At 54.4% G+C, this 17097-nt stretch overlaps 1 long non-coding RNA gene and 1 other non-coding gene across 2 annotated transcripts in view; both read right to left on the bottom strand.

The window, feature by feature from the left end:
- Positions 1 to 12558, bottom strand: part of LOC115861463 (uncharacterized) — a 53534-nt gene extending 40976 nt beyond the window's left edge. Inside the window, exon 1 of the long non-coding RNA XR_009559209.1 lies at positions 12438 to 12558. This is a non-coding gene — a long non-coding RNA (uncharacterized lncRNA). The remainder of the gene's footprint in view (positions 1 to 12437) is intronic.
- Positions 2767 to 2870, bottom strand: LOC115861660 (U6 spliceosomal RNA). The gene has a single exon (XR_004042847.1). It is a non-coding gene; the product is annotated as a U6 spliceosomal RNA (small nuclear RNA).
- Positions 12559 to 17097: the final 4539 nt, after the last annotated feature.

A 17097-nucleotide genomic window follows, 5' to 3' on the forward strand; every position in this document is an offset into this window, starting at 1 on the left:
GGGTCCACCCAGGTGGGCTTGGGGCGTGCTGACTTGTCAAAGCGCCTTCCCTTCCCAAAAGACCCTACAGCACAGATTAGCTTTTATGTTGAATTTGCTTTGGCTTTTCCCTAAGAACTTGGTGACCCTCCCTCAGCACAGAGACCTCCCAGAATCCAGGGGGCAGGACCCAGAGGGAAGACCTCAAGGATATTTTGCTCCAGGCAAGACCTCTGCTCTCAGAGGGCGGGCGCGGGAGGTCTGCCTTCGGAGCAAGTTCCTCCCTCCCAGGGGTGCAGGCAGAGCCACAGCTCTGGGCCAGGGCCAGTGTCAGCTCTGGGCCAGGGCCAGGGTCAGCTCTCAGAGAGAAGACCCTTCCTTTCTTCCCAGCCATCTGACCTACCCCAAATGGGCACCCCTCACAGTGTTTTCTAGGAAGCCATTTCTCCATCCTCTGGTCCCCTGCGGCATCGAATGGGACCCCTGAGGCACTGTCACCCTCACTATGGCCAGGGCGGGGGCGCGGCGGGGGGGTGGGGGGGACAAGGAACCTGGTGTGTTTTCCGGGCCGGTTGCAATGAAAGCAGACCTCCCCTAAACCCGACAGCCCGCTCGGCCCCTCTGCCTGTGGGGACTCACCCCGCGGCCCAGGCTGGGGCTCCAGGCAGCAGCGCCAGCTGGTGGAGCCACAGCTCCTCCTCCAGAGTGTGCCCCCCAGGCCCATCCTGCCTGCTCCCCACAGCTGCCTGGGGCAAGCTCGCTGCTTCTCTTCTCTGTGTGTATTTTCTCTGGAGCCCGACCCATGGGCTTTTCTGCATTCTCTTTGAGATAAAAATCAAAAACAAATCTTTAAAGACCATCTCCAAAAACCACAGAATGGCTGGAATTAAATAAAAATAAAGCTTGTGGTTTTCCTTTCAGGAACTTCCTGCTTATCTGAAATGCACAGAGTCAGCAGCACCTCGGAGCCCGGATGGAGGTTCCCGGGGTCTCAGCCTTGGGATGGGGGTCATCCCAGCAGGTGACTGGCCACCCTGTCCCGGTGTGCATCACAGGAGGGGGACAGTGGCCAGACCTGCTGGCCTAATGCCAATGTACACGTGTGTGCAGTCCACGTGGGGGCTGACGAGTGTCCCCAAATATCCACATCCACCCTGATCTGTGCCCAGACTGTTCTGTGTTCTTATGAGACGGTCGGACATGTGTGGGCACAGAAGAATAGCTCGGGAAGACAAAGTTTATTAGACTCAGGGGTCCTAGAGATGAGGCCACACATGCAGGGCCATGGGGAAACACCCGAGCGGAAGCAGGAGTCAGGGGGAGGCCTAGGAGAGCCTTTATCAGTTCCGGGGGCGCTGGGGTTGTCCCCAGCTGTCTGGTCCCTCTTCCTGGGTGATTAAGGGCAAGGGGGAATGTTGGCACCGTGTGTGAGAGGTGGATAAAGAGGTGGTGTGGGGTCTGGAAGCAAAAGGTTTCTTAAGATGTCAAGACATCACAAGGTACAGAAAATTGTAAAACATGATGAATACAACCTGAATATCAGGTTATGACATTATTTGGAAACGGGGTCCTTGCAGACGTAATAAAGTGAAGGATCTTTAAGATGAGATCATCCTGGATCAGGGCGGCCCTCAATCCAACGACTGGAGTCCTGACAGAGGAGAAACCACGCAAAGATGGAGGTAGAGGCTGGAGTGACGTGGCCACAGCCCAGGGACACCTGGTGCCCCAGAGGCTGGACCCTCCCCCTTCCAGCCCCCGAGAGCCTCCACAGGCAGCGCAGCCCTGAGACACCTGAATCTCTGATTCAGGCTCCAGACTGCAAGAGAACCAGTGTTGTCTCGGGCCCCCAGTTGGTGGTGATTTGTTGTTCCCTGAATCCGCGGTCCCAGAAACATTCCAAGGGATTTCGGCATCATCTTGAAACAGCCTTGAGAAACCAATAAAACTGTCCATTAAACTTTCCTTTCAGCTGCCATGAGAGCACCTTTGGGACGACATTAAAATTTGGGGGCAGGAGGACGGAAAGGATGCTTTTTGGTGGGTGCTGTTAGTCTGCCAAAACTGGCACCACAGAAGGATAATCGGGAGGTTTTCACCTGGAAAGCCTGTCGTTTATGACCAGGTCCTTCTGACCGCGTCCCGGACCACAGGTTCCTCCCAGGCGCCAGGTAACACATACTGGGATCCGCCCACGTCTGAATACAGCACAAAAATCTCCCTTGTTGCAAGTGGAGAGCTTTCCCACACGATTAATTTAAGATGCCGAGACACATGGGGGCGAGGCATCTGAAACCTGCTCAAGATCTCTGCTGAATTCCACGTGGAATTTATGCGTATCTACGGATTGCCAGGAATAGATCTATCATACTAACGACTGCAGTCCTTAACAGCACTCACACACATCTAGTGGCAAGTAACAGAACTGCAGGAACAAAGGGGAAAAGGAGAATCTGGCAGCTTTAGAAGCAGTCTTGTGCTCATCACAAAATTCCCACCTGTACTTGTCTCTCCCTACCCTGAAGATCACTCTCTTAGAATGTATATTCCACGCAGCCTTATCAGCCAGGAAGACTTTGTCATACTTTCTGATCCACGTTAGTACTGTGAAATAAAAATGAGTTTTATTTTTAGAAAATTTTCCAAATGCAAACCATAACATAAAATTTAATGTGATTTTTCTTTCAGGCCATATTGTCTCAAAATCCTGACAGAGCCTCCTAGAGGTGGGGGCCGGGTACCCATCTGAAAATCACTCTTCTGGGAAAACTGACTTAATGATCATGAAAAGATATGGACTGCTTCACACACTTGCGTGTCATCCTTGCACAGGGGCCGTGCTAATCTCTGTATCGTTCCAGTTTTAGTGCACGTGGTGCTGAAGCCAACACCATGTGGAATTTAAACCAACACTCGCATGAATAACGCCGATGTTCGCGCCCCCTGTAAACAACAACCGCCTTAGGGGGCTTCCCCAATGTGTTTCATCAGCTCCTCCAGACCAATCTAAGTCTTAGTTTTTGTGCAGAATAATCTTTCTTCCTTGTATTGATGCGGGAAGAAATAATAGTTGTTTTCACAATTCACCATCCATACACGGTAACAGAAGACAGTCGCCTATCAGAACACAGCTTTGCTAAAAGTGGCTGGTTGGGAGGCAAACTCCTAATTGTACTTGGATGGGACAGTGGGTTAACTTTGCCAAGAAGGAGAGTTTGGAAGAGAAAAGAAGATACAGACAAGGAATCAGATTAATTTCTTTTGTGCAGCAAAATATTCTATCAGCTTACGGCTATAAAGTTCTAACAACTAACAAGCTTTACTGAAGAGAAGAAAGAAACCACACAGTGGCCAACATGGAGCCCAAGGCCCAAAGCTGTCTTCGACTTGAAGAGATTGGAGCAAAAGCAAAGTCACTCGTGAAACAAAAGCAGAGAGGCTCGAAGGGAGCTGCACACATCAGTATTTTCAACGAATAAACATCCGCAGGCACCTGTTTGCTGGGAACCAAGAAAGAAGAGCAAAGACTTTAGAAAAAAGCAGGGAGTGAGGCGCGGGCCATGGGGACTAAAAGTCATCTAATTTTATCTGGCTTCTTTCCAACGGCAAAATCTAATCCATCATTTTCTCTGGGTGAAAGCTCTTAATGAGAATTTAGAAAGTGCAACTGAAATTCAGAATTCTCTGGGGATTCTGCTGGGAAGATATCTAACAGCCGCACAAAACTCACCGCAGCCAAACCTGTCAAGAGAACAGACCACGTGGGAAGCCGTGGGGCTGTACCGTGGCTCCCGGACCTCCGTGCCCCTCGCCACCACAGGAAACATCCTCCTCCTGCTGGGGAGGAGGGGTTGGCTCCTCTAAGACCCCAGCTTACAGCTCTCAGCTCGTGAAACCCTATGGGAAGGGCCGGATGGAGAGAGGCGGCCTCTCAGCACCACACACTTGCACCCTTGACACCATCCCCTGTCCTCACTCGGACAGATGGGGAAGGAGTCTCGCTGGTCTCCCTCGTGCAACCATCACACCTGTCTAGTTCCGGACTTTTCCATCACCCAAAATGAAACCCCACACCCATTAGCAGTCACTCCCCACCCCCTCCCCCAGCCCCTGGCACCCGCTGATCTGTTTTCTGTCTCTCGATTTACCGGTCCTGGATGTTTCACACACAAGTGAACTCATGTCATGTATGTGGCCCTTTCTGTCTGGGCTCTTTCACTTAGAATAATGGTTTCAAGGTTCATCCACATTGTAGTGTGTCAGCACTTCATTCCTTTTTACAGCGGGATGATGCCCCCTTGTACGGATGACCACGTTCTGTTTATCCATCATTCGTCAATGGACACGGGCTCTTTCCACCTTACGGCTGCAGTGACTGTGCAGGAATGACCGTGGGCAGGCAGGTATGTGCTCAGGTGCCTCTTTTCAATTCTCGGGTGTGCACCCAGGAGTGGAGTTGCTGGGTCACCTGGTAACTCTGTGCTTAACCTTCTGAGGAACCTCCAGACTGTTTCCCACCAGCCATGCACGAGGGTTCCAATTTCTCCACATCTACGCCAGCACTTGTCATTTTGCATTTTTATTATAGCCACCAGAGAGGGGGCAAATGGTATCTCGTGGTGGTTCTGATTTGCATTTTGCCAAGTATCTTTTCAGGTGCTTGGTGGCCATCTACCTATCTTCTCTGGGGAAGTGCATTTGAATAGTCTTTCTCCTGTTTCCACTCGCCTTTCTGTAGCCCTGTATGTAGGAGGCTTGGGCGTGCAGGGTCCCAGTGCTCACGTGAGGCTCGCAGGGTCGTCCAGCATGCCCTCCAGTACACAGGCTGTGACCTTTGGTCAATGTTTGGAAACAGGGGGAGGGGTGGTCTCAGCCTTTTAATGATCTCCTGGGTGTTCCCTTGTTAAGGATCTTTGATCAAAGGACATTATCATCCAGTATATTTTATATTTTATTTTCTCCTGGGAAGAAATGGACCCCAGTAATCCCAGAGCATAAGGAATGACCCAGAGGTCAGGTTGACACCTCAAGCCGAGTAATGTAAGACAGCAGCCAGGGCTTCCACACCATTGAAACCTGAGCCCACTGCCACCTCCAATCCCGGAGAGGGTTTGAAGAACCAAAATTCAACTGAAAAAGCCAGAAAACACGTAGTGATACCAGATGTCACCATTAAGCTTATAATAGTGACAAATAATTTTTCTACCACTTCCAAGTTGTGCCACCACGTCCATTCCCTGCACCACGAGCTCAGTATCTCCTTAATTTTCCGCCTTTGATAAACAGGCAATTCGGATTTGTTTCCACAAAAGCAGGGCCCACGCAAAATTCTCAACAGATGTACTCCAAGCACACACGATGCTAGAGAGCCGTGTTAAAGCATTTTGCATCTTAACTCTCTTACGTTCTGGAGTGTCTCGCCCTGAAAAACCAGCATGATTTAAGGGAGCTCCCCAAAATTCAGAAAATATGTTCTTCTGTATCTACGTGAAAATACGGGTATGACCTCTCACACTTGCAACCTGAACATTAGGTTTCCAATGATAAACATTCTAAATCATCTCAGCAAACCTCCGCCCAGCACATCTGCACCTGGTTAGGGTGTGGCTTCCAGAAGGAGGGGCAGACGTCCTGCACGCAGGTTGCTCCCAGCTCCTCCTAAGGGCAGAGGTCACCAGAGCTGGCTGAGGCCCAGTGGCTCCTGTTGGCTCAGGTGATGGAGCCGATGGACTCACTGTTCTCTCTGAGCGCCAAGGAGATGACAAGTTCAGGGTGCAGTGGGAGCACACAGCAAATTCCCCTTTTGTTTCCTATGTGGGACATTTTGAACCGAATTTAAACCAAACACAGGAAAAAGCTAAAATTTTTTTCAGTTTTCTGACACGTGTAGCCCCCAAGACGATGACGCATCGTCCGCCCTGTAGAAGGCACGCCCCTCCCTTCTCTACAACCCTTACCTGCCTTCGCTGGGACCTCTCTTCTCACTCACCTTCCTGCCTGACAATGTTTTGTTTCTGATGAAAAGCCATCTTTTGTCTGCCTAGGGGATCAATCTCCATCTTCCCACTCATTCTGGTGAGTTTTTGAGCGTGGTGATGTCACACATAAGGGGAGGAGGGGCAGTCCCGGCTCCTGCCCTCACATCCCCACGCCCCCTCCACCCGCATCGCCTCACCCCACCTCCATGTCTGGCCAAGTTACGGAGCCTCTGTGGTGAAGGAAGCTGTAGGGTAGGAAATACCTTTTCCTTTACCCTCTCACGTTCAGTAACTGACGTGTGTGGACTAAACTGACAACAGATTTAACAGAAGAAAAAAGTTCATTCATATGCACATGGGAGCCAAGAAAAGTAGCTGGCTCAGTAAATGGTTTCAATTAGATGCTTATATACCTAATTTAATAGGGGAAAGGGAGCCGGGAGAAAAGCCTTCCTACAGGAAAAACAAGTCTCTTTAGGAAAGACAAACGGGTTTTAAGAGAACAATTGAAACATAAAAAGGTATGTGATAATGTCTCCGAGAAGGAACTTGGGATAGGATTTATTCACAGTATCGCCCCGACAGAAATTTACAGCAGCCTTATTTCCCAGAAGTTGCTCTTATTCAGATGAGGGACGCTCCAGAAAGGCCTCTTTCTGCATCTATTGATTCTCGAATGCCTTCAGCTCAAAATAAACCTCACGCCAAGGTGCTATATTTTGGCTCGGCATATCCTGATCCCCTTCACGGCCCTTAACCACACGTTTGCCCTGTCACCCAGCACTGGCCAAGTCCCCGGGGTCTGCAGGACTCGCTGCTGCACGGGCTCCATCTGCTCTTTCCTCCAAGACCAGGCCCAGCAGATCTTTTAAGGGCCACTCAATCTCCCACATGATTAGAACACCCAGTGAAGAAGGAACCAACAAGGGAGTGTGGCCCCCACGGCAGCCTGGGAGCCCATTGTGGAGCAGAGGAGAGGAACCGTGTCAGGTCCTCACTCCAGGAAGCCGGTGACAGAGGTGAGGAAGCGGGTGGCCAGACATGCCAGAGCCTCCCCCAACCCAGGCCGAGCCGGTGGCCCACGGTCCATGATACCCTAAGTACTGGTCACAAGAACACCCTCTGACAGAGACCCTTCAGCTGGCTGCTTCCTGGAACCCTGGCTATACCGATGCTGCTGAGCGGCTTGCATAAGCATCCTGCTCACATGTGCTGCCTCCCCATCACCTCCAGCATCCCGTCGCTCCAGGGTTTACTCTTCCAGTGAAACCATGGTTGTGTTTAGAGCCTCTGATAAAGTTTTGCGACAATAACAAAAGACAAGATTTCTGTCCTGATACATCAGATATTCTTCCACTTGGAATAAGATGAATAAATTCCCCTCCCCTTCCAAAATAAATAAAGACACAAGCATTCTTAAATTCCTATACAAGACATGTGCTTGGAAATGCCTGAGACCTAAATATTTTGTCAATTCAGTACGTACTGGGGCACCAAAAAAGACCAAGCAGCGAGTCCTTTTATGATCCTCTAAATTATGTTTTGACTTTTGAGTTTATACACATCTTGTTTGTTTTTACACGGGACCCATTATATTCCTTCATATGTGTTTCTTTTCTAATATGAGAAAAACTAAGGAGATGAAATGGAATGTTATTACATTACAGTCCCACATGTTTCCACAGTCAAAGTCAGGTGGTTGGAAAGAATGGAGCTAGGACTGGGTCTATGGGATGGCGGTCTGGCATCCTCTAAATGAGTCCCGGCAGTTAGGAGTAGCTCCAGGACCTGGTTCAGTCAAGGCTGAAAAGTCCATCATCAACATCACCAACATCATCATCACCATCATCAAAATCATTGTCACCATAATCATCACCAATATCATCATCACCACTATCAGCACCACCATCATCACCATCACCATCATGATCATCATCACCATCACCACCATCATCATCATCACCACCATCATCATCATCACCACCATCATCACCAGCACCACCATCATCACCACCATCATCACCACCATCATCATCATCGTCATCACCACCATCATCAAAATCACCTTGGGGGCTTCCCTGGTGGCGCAGTGGTTGAGAGTCCGCCTGCCGATGCAGGGGACACGTGTTCGTGCCCCAGTCTGGGAAGATCCCACATGCCGCAGAGCGGCTGGGCCCGTGAGCCATGGCCGCTGAGCCTGCACGTCCGGAGCCTGTGCTCCGCAACGGGAGAGGCCACAACAGTGAGAGGCCCGCGTACCGCAAAAAAAAAAAAAAAAAAAATCACCTTGGGGTGACACTTACACAGCACTGACCATTAGCCCCTTCCATGATTTAATTTATCTAATCCTCACACCCTGTGGGGTTAACCCCAGTCCACAAGTGAGGAAACAAGGGCACAGAGAAGTTGAAGCCACACAGCCAGGAGGAGACAACACCAGAATGTGAACCCCAGCAGTCTGGCTCCAAAATAAGGCCCATCCCTGAAACACCAGACCATTTGTGAGCCCAGCTCCCAGGGCACAGAAGGCTCCTGGGAGCATGATCAGCAGGGGCCATCCTGCTTTCCTTTCTCTTACCTCCCTCTGTTTCTTACACAGCGAGCTCTGAGCTCTCCAGCAGTGAAATGGGGTAGCCTGTGTCATGCACAACCAAAGCACCTCTGACCCTCACTAGGGAGGGAGAAATGAGGCGTGTGGATATTGAAATGGGAAGGTCTGGCTGTTCACCCATGGCTGAAGCAATCCAGATGAGCCCAACTCAACACCTGGTTTGCTTTTCTGAAGACAAACAACAAAAAGTTCAATTTCTGGGGGGCAGGGCTGGTTCTGTTTCTGCTTTAAATGCTAAGCAGATTCCTCGGCTGGGCAGCCACGGGGCGAAGAGATGCACACAGGTGGAGGGTCTGGGAGAAGCCATGAGCCAACAGAAAAGAAGGGTCCGGAGACCGTCTCTCAAAGGCAGCAAGAACCTCTGCGACCACATCCTGCTGCCCGGGGGGTGGGGGGGCTGCCTCGGCGGGTCCTGCAGATGGGAAGACTGCCCATCAGCTGTGCCTGAGAGACAACAAGAAACAGAGGCTCATTAAGAACATTTATGAAAAGCCAGGAGCCTCGATCCTCACTCAGCATCCTCACTCATTAAGGACATGTCAGTGGAGAGTGGAGCCAAACATTCTTTTTCTAGGAAGGAAACAGGCTTTTCCACAAACCAGTTGTCACCAGGACAATGAGGGGTAAGGCCCAGATTGCCATACGGTTCCAGGCTGCTCCCACCCCAAGTGCTGGGAAGGTGACAGGGACAGCCTGGAGTGGGGCCCCCACCTCCCAATCCAGCCCAGAGTATCCACCAGCCCCTACAGTCACCACCTCGTCAGTGCACACACCCATGCTCCCCAACACCCCTCCTGCCTGCTCCCTGTGGAGCCTGGCCCTCAGCAGGAGCTGGTCACCCATGACTAGCACCATCGGGGGCCTCAGAGCCTCATGGGGATCCTGAGGGGCAAAGCAGGTGAAAGCAGTGGCTCAAGGCCCTGAGGCCAGAGTGAGGCCTCCCAGAAAAGCCAAAGGGGGAGTCTGAGGAGACGACAGCCTGAACTCACAATCCCATTAGCTCACCTGAGAGCAAGCCCAGCGGGGAGACAGCAGGCTGGTTGCCCACTGGATCCAGGGAACATGGACTGAGCTGGGAGGACATGTGCTCCCCGGACAGAGCTCAGCCACCAGGACCAAGGAGTCCCTCACCAAAGCAGAGCCTCGGCTCCCCCTGAGGTGAGGCCTCAGACCGGAGGGGCTGCAGGGCTCCTCACCAGGTGCTCCCACCAGATGCTCCACCAGATGCTCAAGGGTATTGGGCCTCCATCTCCCTCAGCCCTGCTTTGCTGTTGCTGCTTCTATGACACCACATGCTCTCCTGGCCCCGGGCTGCCATCCCCTCAGGCTCTCGCCCCTTCCCTCTCTCTTTCTCCCTTTGAGGAGGACAGGAAGGACCCTGTTCAGTACCTCTAGCCCCTCTCAATCTTAGGGGAGGGAAGCAGGACATACAGAAATGTCGTGGTCCGAGCAGCAGTCACCATCTCTCTGCCTAACCATGAGAAAAACATCTGACAAACCCCAGTTGAGGGGCACCCTACGAAATCCCTGACCAGCACACCTCAGAATGGTCAAGGCCATCAAAACTAAGCCAGAGACCCTATCCCAGAGGAGCCCAGGAGATGTGAGGACCACACATCACGGGGGCCTGGCACAGGAAGAGGATGCTACTTAACACTGTGTTGGCGTTGGTTCATAACCATGATGAGCGCACCTCACAAGCGCAGAGGTTAGTGACGGGGGGTGCGCAGGGCAGGGGACACACAGGGACTCTGTCTTTCCTGCTCAGTTTTTCTGTAAACCTAAATCTGCTCTAAGAAAGTTTTAATTAAGTCTACACTTAATTTTTTTAAGTAGCAAGATGTCCCCACAATCACAGCAGCCCAGTCTCTCCATAGACCCCAAAAGGTGAAAGGACCAAGACCCTCACAATCACCCAGTCTCTGACACAGACGGTGTCCTCTGGGAATCTCAAATATCTGGGCCTCAGCAAGACCAACAGGCAGAGTAACCTTGATTACAAATCAGATTTCCACAAGCTCATTTCTCCTCATAAAATTATACTAAATATTTTATGACTGACCCCCCTTATCTTCATCAAAAGGAATCAAAAAGCAGCAAATTTGGGCTTCCTTGGTGGCGCAGTGGTTGAGAGTCCTCCTGCCGATGCAGGGGACACAGGTTCGTGCCCCGGTCCGGGAAGATCCCACATGCTGCGGAGCGGGCTAGGCCCGTGAGCCATGGCCGCTGAGCCTGCGCGTCCGGAGCCTGTGCTCCGCAACAGGAGAGGCCACAGCAGTGAGAGGCCTGCGTACCGCAAAAAAAAAAAAAAAAAAAAAAAAGCAGCAAATCAATGGGGACAGAACACCAGAAAGGGCATGAGTCAACCATACGTGGTTCACGAGGTGGGTCCAGGGTCATAGGGCTGCGAAGAACTATATGTTCTCACCCCTGACCTCTTGAAAGGGTACAGTGGGATATTCCAGAGGCTATGTACCTGACAGGCAAAGTCGGAACCGACTCAGCAGAAGCAGAGCCAAGAATGCAGCTCCTTTAAGAGATCTGCACAAACATAAAACGATGGGAAAATAATGCTGTTTTTCCTTAAAACGTGATGTTTACATGTAGTGGATTTATTAAGGAGAGTTAAGGGGTCCTGAGACCGAATTTGAAAGCTAGGTCCAGCGTTTGCAACGTAGGGAGGTGATTGCATGGGCCTGTGGCTCCACCTAGTGCCAGGCAGGGGACACGGGTGGCCCAGCCAGCCGAGGATGGAGCCACCTGACACCACCATACAAAGTCGTGGAGATTCAAGAGGTATCTTTTTGGGATTTGGGTGAATGTAACATGAAACTCTGTCCTGGCAGGGCTGCTGGGACCCTCCTCCGAGATGCAGCTCCACAGACCTCGGCACAAGACCGGCTCAGAGCCTCCAGACACCGCGGGGAGCACTCTCACCCTGCCATTGACGCATTTGCCCGTTAGAGATGGGCCCCCCAGAAGGTGGGACTTGGCTACCTGCACAACCCAGGCCCTGCCCAGGACCAGGCCAGGGGGCTTAAGGAGGGAGGGGCTGTGGAGGAACAAGGAGAGGCGGCCTCCAAGTTAGAACTCAGGGACTCACCAAGATAGGGTGGCAGTGGGGCCCCCTGTGGGTGTTGAGCAGCACCCCTAGCCTCCACCCCCCAGACGCCACAACTACTCCCAGTGGGAGCCGCCATCTACACCCTAGCAGACGGTGGTGGGGCAAGATTGGATGTGGATCCCAGGAGACCAGCTTCACAGGTGTGCAAAAGGTCACGGCTCCTTTGCTGTGCTTGATTCACCAAATTTTGTCTCCAACACGTCCCTCTCCCTCCCTGCAAGCCTGCTCTACTTGCTGTCCAAGCCACAGGCCACCGGGACAGCGCCCCAAGTCCTTAACTGACTCATGCTGGAATACAAGCTTTGTCCACCGTCACCTATCTTCCCAGCCTGTAAGTTTTACACAAAACTGCCTGGTGTCCACTCCATGACACACCTCAAAACGCACCTGGAACAATAATTAAGTGGCTAGCTCAGGTTTCCAGAACAGCCCTTTAGGAGGGAGGGAGGGTGTCCCTCGAAAGGGGCAACGTGGGGAGGGGAGACTTGAGAGGGAGGACCTGAGGAAGGGTCCTGAGAGGGGGGGACCTGCGAGGGGGGACATGGGTGGGGGGACCTGAGAGGGAGGACCTGAGAGGAGGGACCTGAGGCAGGGGACCTGAGAGGGGGGACATGGGTCAGGCAGAGGCACCCTGCCGGCTCTGTCGCCTGACTCTAACATCGCCCCTTTTTTCACGGAGTCCCGCGGCCGTTCACGCTCACCAATGCTGCCGTGAGGGTGTCCGGCCCCCTCAAAGGTCACCTACCATAACTTGACAAGAGCCTGGGAAGCCAGATCAAGGGAACACCTGAGAGTCACAGACGTGACAACACCGGCTCCCACCACGCCACACTTTCGCCCTGAGGACGCCATCGCCCGGCTCCAAGATGGCTGCGCCACGCACGACGTCATACCACAGAGGCCCCGCCCATCAGCCGGAGGGCGGGCCCTCTGAGCGCTCCGCCCCCTCCGCGCTTCGACCCGGAAGGGATCTCCCAAGCCGGCAGCGAGCTTCCAGTGCTACAGGCAGTTGAAAAAAGGGCAGCGGCGGGGGTCGTGGACCTGCCCAGAGTTTGGCGGCCCGGAACCTCCTGCAGGGCCTTCCCTCGCGGAGCCGTACAGTACTTTCTTCATGATAAACACCCCACGTTAACACCAGTGAGACCGCCGGAAACCTTTGTTTGGCTCAAGCTTTCTAGATAAATGGGCCGTCAGCCTCCGTGCTAGGAGTCCTCGTCCAGTAAGGACTTTTGATAACGACATCTGTCGCGCGGGGTTTCCTGCCGAAATCCTGGCCTTGAGTGGAAGCCCACTGACCCTGTTCTACGGTCCCGGCGGCCGAGCGGCCAGGGCCCCGCGGTGCGTGGGCTCCTCCCGAAGCCGAGTCCCAAGAGCAGATTTGTCCTGGGTGAACCCGAGCAGCGAGCCTGGCACATCCTGGGGCCGTGAGCGTGGGGAGGGCCCGGCAGGTGTGCCCTCGGTGCCGCTCCCGCCCGTCTCCACCCCGCGAGCTCCGCTGCCCAGGGCGCGCTCCTTGCGTGGACTCCCGTTGGCTTCGTCCTCTCCCGTGTCACATGACAGACGCTCCGCCCCCCTCCCCGGGAGATTTAATTCCGGGGGTGGGAGGGGTGTCTAGATTCCTGTAACTCTAGTGTCTGCCTCTGAGGCTTCAAGTTCTGCACCCCATCTGGCCAGAGCAGTCTGCACAGACTGCATCTCCAGGTGGCAGACACGACCCAGGGGAGGGAGCCCCACGCTGGACCTGGGAGGGGTGAACGTCCACAGTCCCCATGGAGACCTCACCCCCTGGCACAGGACAGGGGTCCTTTCTGGGAAGAGAGCTTTGTGATAGTTGAGGGTGCCCATTCACTCACTTGCACTGTGCAGTCACCAGAGCTTCTGCAGCTTCTGATGAAATGAGCAGATGGCCAGGGATTCCAGGTGTTTGAGGGAAGTCACTAAATGAATGACACAACACCCACAGAAGAGGGTGGGACCTGGGCAAGCCCCAGAGCCTCAGTTTCCTGCTCAGCACAGGGGCCAGTTCATCAGACTACCCTAGACGGCGAGTAATGCTGGACATTGTCCTTGCCTTGGGAGGCGGCCCCTGCCTGACAGAGGTGTCTCCTCCCTTTGCTTTTGTGGCAAACCTCTGGGGACTGAAATTGTTTCTAGGAGGCCTCTTTCATCCACCCCCACGTGGTGGTCGTATTGCTTGGGACTAGAAGCACACGTGCTGAAGGTGCAAGTCCCACTGTGCTTGGCCACTGGCCCAAGGGCAGCGGGGGGGCGGGGGAGGGTGGCTGATAGGCTGGTCTGCACCTGTTTCCTCTGTGAGGCAGCAGAGGTGAACTGCTCCTGGAAGTGGCCCACTGCGCTGGGCCAGCCTTGCTCCACCTCATCAGGGGGTGCATGTGTGGGGTCAGCTGTGAGACAGAGTGCGGAGGGCCCTCCACACGCCCCCAGCCCCACTCGCGTAGCTGCACGCTGCCGCTGCCCCATGCTCAGGCAGAACTCTCTGCAGTGCTGCACAGACCTGGGGGGTGCAAGTCAAGAGGGAAGGCTGAGAGCCACGCCCAGGCCTTTGTAAGGACGCACTGGTGGCCCGATGTATGCGTCTGCCCCACTCACCCACCTTCGTGGTGCATGGCCCTTTGGGGGTGCAGACCGGTAGACTCACCAGCAATGCACAGGACCACTGAGTGGCATCGGCCTCATCAGGAGGGGACCCCCATGGCCTGTGGGCACTGGAGTGTTCGGTGCCTCGGAGTCCCGAGATACAGACCATGCGCGTCTTCCTGTTCCACATGCTGGCAGGAGCCAGCATCACAGGAGGACTGGAGCGGGCGAGGAAGGAGATGGAGTCACCTGTGGACCGCAGAGCCGTTAGAATAAACCACTTAACCAGAGTCACTTTCCTGAGACTTTATGACTCAGAGCTTGTGCCAACTAGAGCCCATGGTTCCCTGGAATCATTTGTTGTATATTTTGCACACATGAGTCTAACAGCTTAAATTATTTTTGAAAATCGTTTTCAAAGATTATCCAAGAACTACCTAGTTTTTTGTGAGCTCTGTTTAACTGGGTGAAATAAAGCTTCTTTGGTATCTTCCAGTCCCTGTGTTCGCCTCTGCTGGTTTTGTTTCCAGGGACAGGAAACAAGTAGGCACATCCCCCGGGGCCACTGTTACTGTGCCTCAGGAGCGTGTCAGCCTGTTGTAACACCAAGGGTCCCACGCCCACCCTGGGACGGAGTGCTGTCAGGCTGGGCCCCCGCCAGGCCTGGGTCCTGCAGCATGGAACACTTGTCTTTTAGTTTCCTCACTGGAGGCCAGTTGTATGTAGGGTCTGACCTCCCCAAGGTCTGAAGCGAAGCTGCAGACACGGGGGAGGTGGTCTCACTCAGGCCTCATCATGCCTGCATGTGGGGCTGGATCTGCCCAGGCAGGGCACTCCATTGCTGGGGCACCATGTGGAAGAGAGCCCTGGTCTCAGGAGGACCCTGAGCAGGGAGCTGACAACAGCCTGGGTGGCACTGGGTCGCCAGCATGCCCAGAAGGGACCAGGTGAGAGGCCGGCCTCAGCTCTGGCCCCGCCCAGCAAGGCCATGGGTTGGAGTGGCATTGGGACAGCACCAGGCTGCAGGTCCCATCTGGTGGGGGCGTTTCCTGCCCCTGCTCCCTGAGCCCTCCTTGGGGACCCTGCCCAGAATGGGTCAGAGCACCCCATACACACCACTGTCTGATTCTTCCTGAGCACTAAACCTAGCACAACCTAGACCCTGCCTCAGGGTCTCACTGCACCTCCCCCCATGCCCACCCTGTCCCCAGGAGCCCAGCCCACACCCCCGCCCCAGTCAGGAGCCCTGCAGCTGTGGGGCCTGGAGCAGCCGTTTCTAGGCCAGTCAGGAGCCCTGTTGGTTCTCACCAGCAGCCCAGTTAGTGGAGATAATTTCAGAAAAGCTGCTGGTCTCCCGGGATCTGCTCTGGGCAACTGCAAGGTGGCGTCAGCTGGAGCACAAGCCGTCACTGCTTCTGGAGCATCCTCCTCCCACCGCAAATCACTGGGCCTTTGCTCATTCCAGACCCACCCGGTACCCCTGGGGTTCACAAGTCCAGCCTCCCAGGAAAGTGAGAAATAGGAGTTGCTGGGTCCCCCAACTCTCACCAAGGACGGGAGCTTCACAGGCTCACATGAGCAGGCATGCGTCAGCTCGACCACCGCGTGGAGTTTTGGCCTCTGCCACATGAGGCCACCAGGGTCAGCACAGGGACCACTTCTGAACCCTGAGGGTCCACAGGGCAGCGGGTGTGACCAGCACTCATAGACAGGAAACAGTACCTCAGAGCAGGAGTGCAGACCCTGTGCCCCACACAGCTCCCTCCTGCAGGCCAAGCTCCCGCCATCCTGATGACTTGACGATGCCCAGGTATGTTCAAGTGTCATCACTAAGGCCTGTGTGCAGCTCTAAGGCTGATTTCAGCTGTGGTTACAGTGGAGCTCTCTGATCCACGGAGGAGAGATCAAACAGCGCCTGCAATGCAGGCCCCGGAGCAGACCACAGGGGCCATGCCCTGCCGGGTCACACCAGGGCATCTTCCAGAGGACTCTCAGGGCACTGTTGTGCCAGAACCTGGTCCTGGGTTCCCTGTTCTGCCCACACCCTCAAGGGAAAGGCATGGGTGGTGGCAGGCCCTGGCTGGCCTGGGTCTCAGTCTAAATCTTGAGCCAGTTCTGGGGGCTGACTCGACACCCTGCCCCGAGCCCCCACCCCTTGTGAGCTGGGCCCACAGCCACAGGAGAGCCCCAGGTAGCCCAAGCAACACAGTGCACGCCCAGTCACAGGGCACCCAAGGGGCCAGGCAGGGGGGTGGAGTGAGGCCAGCATTGCCAGCCATCTGCCCTGAGGAGGATGCTGGCACCCTTGGCTCTAAGCTCTCCAACTCCCATAAATCCATAATAAAAATAATCCCTACTTTTCCTAACATGGCCCAGTTCATGAAGTGCCTCCTGATCCGTCATCACACTGATGTGCCAGAGGGGCCGGGGAGGCGCAGCTGACCTTGTTTTATGCGGTCACAACAGGGAGGGCCCAGGAGCCCAAGGCAGGCAGGGAACACCCCCTACCCTGTCCTGCCTTCTGAGTGGACGCAGAGTCAGCCAGGGGAGGCTGCAGGAGCACCTGCCGAGGGTCTGGCCCTGGCTGCCCTGAGGAGCTGTGGGGTCTGGCCTCTGAAGGGATTGGTTGGTGAGCTGGGCCCTGCCACCCACTATAGCTGCCCAGTCTGCCTGCCTCTGGCCTGGGAATGCAGGGCAGGGGCCAGAGCAGGAAGCAACTCCACCCAGGCCCAGGTGGCCTGGCCAGAACAGGCTCACACTGTGGTGGGTCAGCTCTGGGCCTATCAGTGGACACTGCTGAAGCCCCA

This window comes from Globicephala melas, chromosome 15, assembly GCF_963455315.2.
Source record: "Globicephala melas chromosome 15, mGloMel1.2, whole genome shotgun sequence".
In the NCBI taxonomy this organism is placed as follows: domain Eukaryota; kingdom Metazoa; phylum Chordata; class Mammalia; order Artiodactyla; family Delphinidae; genus Globicephala; species Globicephala melas.